The 3,992-nt window shown below is 44.3% G+C and overlaps 1 pseudogene; it reads left to right on the forward strand.

Annotated features, from left to right (window-relative positions):
* LOC109478388 overlaps positions 1 to 3,992 on the forward strand; it is a 21,292-nt pseudogene that overhangs the window by 1,084 nt on the left and 16,216 nt on the right.

Consider the following 3,992-nt stretch of genomic DNA (forward strand, 5'->3'; position numbering starts at 1 on the left):
AATAATACTAACAATATCTGCCACCCTGAAAAATGCATGCAACTAAAGAGAGCCAGAATGATTCTGGATCTGGGGGCTGCTGCATGAGTGATCTCTCAAAAACACAGGTTCACAAATAATGAGAGTGTTTTGATATGTTTCAGACGAATTTTGACATCACGGTGGCAAGTGAGATCATGGCGGTTCTAGCCCTGACAACCAGCCTGGCCGACATGCGGGACCGCCTGGGCCGTATGGTGGTGGCCAGCGACACGAAGGGCCGCCCAGTCACCGCTGATGACCTTGTAAGTTCCATATCCGTCATTAGTGTCATGATCATATTGCATAACTGGTAAACTTGCCTCATGGTCTAACATATCAGCTCTGTACTCGGAGTTGATGAGTAAAGGCTGTGCCACTGCCCTTATGATTGCTCTACGTTATGTCTTGTTTGTTTTGTGAATAAGTCAGATTTTTTAAGGGGAGAGTCCTAAGACATTGTTATAATTGCTTGATGTTCCCAGGGGCTTGGAGGAGCCCTGACTGTCCTGATGAAGGATGCCATCCGACCCAACCTCATGCAGAATTTGGAGGTACACTCTGATACACTGAAATAGTCTAAACTAGTAGATGCTGATTTCAGACCATAAATACAGTTTTTTATCCGTGTTCTCTTATTTATTTCTCTTTGTGATTGCCTATGCCTCCAGGGTACGCCTGTGTTTGTGCACGCTGGCCCGTTTGCCAACATCGCCCACGGCAACTCCTCCGTTCTCGCAGACAAGATCGCCCTCAAGCTGGTTGGACCCAACGGATTTGTAGGTTAGTCACATCATGAGAATCATGAGAAGACATGATTTATTTGATGAAAATATCGAAAGGGAATTTCTTTCCCTTTTCTTTTTGTTTGCTGTCACCACATTCATCCCCTCATTCACTCATTGGGCAGGGTTTAGCAGACTCCTTTATTCATTATTGCCATGTTCCTCCCACAGTGACAGAGGCTGGTTTCGGAGCAGATATCGGGATGGAGAAGTTCTTTGACATCAAGTGCCGCTACTCCGGCCTGGTCCCGCACGTGGTCGTCCTGGTCGCCACCATCCGAGCGCTGAAGATGCATGGGGGAGGGCCAAAGGTCACGGCAGGGACACCGCTACCCAGGGAGTACAAGGAGGAGGTGAGATTTTCTGGTCTTTATTCTTACATTCATTTCTGCTGTTAAGACACAGCCATAGCTGTCCAACTAGTCAGTAGCTATTGAAAACTGCTAACCTTTGTGATAAAGCACAGAAGTTCTGCCTGATAACAGTAGTGAGTACAAAGTATGGTTAACTATTTTTTAGACAAATAGCCATATTGACAATGTGTTTTTCTGTGTGTGCCACTTTTGTATTTGACCCTGACCTGTTTTGACATGTAGAACATTGGCCTGGTGGAGGCCGGCTGCAGTAACCTGAAGAAACAGATTGAGAATGCTCTGCACTTCGGCATTCCTGTGGTTGTGGCAATCAATGGATTTGCGTGAGTTTTTTCTTCATTGAGGGTCTGCATGGGGGGGTCCTGGTAACGGTTAACGGTAAATTCAGCAGGGCCGATAACGCTTAACGGTAAATTCAGGACGGTCGGTAACGCTTAACGGTAAATTGACAGGCTTTTTTTTCGAGCTGCACTGGATTTGGTATCTCGCTTTGTGAGAAAAGGTGATCACTGACAAAATTACGTATACCTTACATGTAATGAAGCATGCATTAAAGATATGTGTTCCCTGTGTTTCCCACCTGCCCTGGTCCCCGAATGCGTCCACAAATACTGGGGTGTCCGAGTCGACGTCGGCCAGCTTGTATTTTTTCAGTCTGCCCAGTTTTACCGATGGATTAATCTAGGGGGGTCTGGGCGAATGCTTCCCCGGGAAATTTAGGATTTTTAAGCCTTCAAAAACGCAATTTCCCGCATTTTGAGAGGCAAATCATGGTGTTGAGAGTGTTTGTCGGTCCTTCTGATGTTTTCATATTTTACTCAAGATTTTTGCTAATTTGCCTGTCAAGGTTGACGGATTCGTTAAAAAAATTCTGTAACTCTCCACAAACTTCCGGAAACTGACGGGAAAGCTGGTTCTGATTAGAGGCGAAGGGACCGAGCGCAGAAGCGCGAGTCGAGCGCCAAAGGCGCGAGCAATGTAGGGGGGTCCGGGGGTATTTTCCCCCGGGAAATTTTGTATTTTTAAACCTTCAATGACGCATTTTCCTGCACTTTGAAAGGCAACATTAGGCGTAACGAAGAATTATTCATTAACGCTTAACGCTGAATTTAGGATGACAAATAACGTTTTACGTTGAATTAAAACGACCCATAACGCTTCACGAGGAATATACTGATAACGCTTAACGTTGAATTAGAGCTGGCCGGCAACGATTAACGGTAAATTAAAATAGCCCATAACGGTTAACGAAAAAGGGCATGCAGACCCTCTTGGAGTGGAGCAAGAATTTCTTAAAGATGTGCCAAGAAAGTGGAGACAAGACTGCGCAGATATCACTGATATCACAGATAGCTGATACCTACAAGACACAGGACACTATCAATTAGCAATGACCATCGCCATGGAGACAGGAAACAAGACTAGACAGATGGACATTTACTTTGAGCTGGATGATTTACACAGGGAACAGCTACACGAACCACAGGAATCACACAAGTACTACACAGAGAAAGAGATGTTGGCACTAGCCAGGGACTTTGGGAGGAAGGACAAGGAGAGGCTGGCTTACAACAAACTGGAAGTGGCTTGTGGGGACATGCAGCTCTGGAGTGGAGCAAGAAGTTCCTAAAGAAAGTGGAGATAAGATTGGACAGACAACAGCACATAAAAACATAGCTGCTATAATATACTTACATGGCACTGGGTAAACTGGACCTGGCCAGATCTCACTATCAACTAGCAATGTCCATGGAGACAGGAAACAAAACAGATGGACATTTACTTGCAGCTGGGTGATTTACATCGTGAGGAACAGCTACATGAACCACAGGAATCACACAAGTACTACACAGAGATGTTGGCACTAGCCAGGCACTTAGGGAGGAAAGACAAGGAGAGGCTAGCCTACAACATATCTGGGACTGGCTTGTTGGGACATGCAGGATTATGAGACAGCTCTGAAGTACCTGAAGATGAGCCAAGAAAGTGGAGATAAGACTGAACAGATGACAGCAAAAACAAACATACTGTTTCCTACAAGGCAGGGTAAACTGGACCTGGCCAGATCACACTATCAATCAGCAATGACCATCGCCATGGAGACAGAAAACATAAGTAAAACTAGAGAGGCCGACATTTGCTTGGGAGCAAATACAGCCTATTTCAGTCCATCTCCCTCCCACGCAAAAGTGGACTATTCCAAACTTACCCCAGTGTAAAACTGGCAAAGATTCTCAAATAAATGAATTATATAGTAGCTATGTAATTGAGAACAAAGATGCAGAACAAGCACATTGAATCTCGAAAGCTTTACTAATCTTATTACAGGTATGCAAATACTAACAATGATGAGATTTGATACATTTTGAAGGTCTTAGGCACATAAAATTGAGTGGGTCATTCTGCACGACTTACGTGCAATGTGACCTTAGGTAACCCGCAATGGAACACGTGTTCCATGGCCAACGGCAGATGGAACAGGCCATTCTTTAGATAGAACATGGAACGGGTATAGCACTCAGTTTGGCCCTTTTTTTTGCTGAAAATAGCCATTAAAGTCCCCCAAATGAGTCTTTTGGAAGTGGTGTATGCCAAATATGTGACTGCTATTCTGTAGACACATGTTCAAGGTACTTTTATACCGAATTTCAGATCATTTGGTTGTAAAACCAGGGCTCAGGATCCAAAAATCCATTTTTTGGCGAAAAATGCCCCAAAAAACCTTCATAAAAATTTTTCAAAGGCAAGTATAAAAAAAAATGAAAAAAACGCCTAGGGCTATTGGCTCACTCTACCTCCATGCCAAATTTCAAGT

This window comes from Branchiostoma belcheri, unplaced genomic scaffold, assembly GCF_001625305.1.
Source record: "Branchiostoma belcheri isolate BF01 breed outbred unplaced genomic scaffold, Haploidv18h27 scaffold434, whole genome shotgun sequence".
Lineage (NCBI taxonomy): Eukaryota > Metazoa > Chordata > Leptocardii > Amphioxiformes > Branchiostomatidae > Branchiostoma > Branchiostoma belcheri.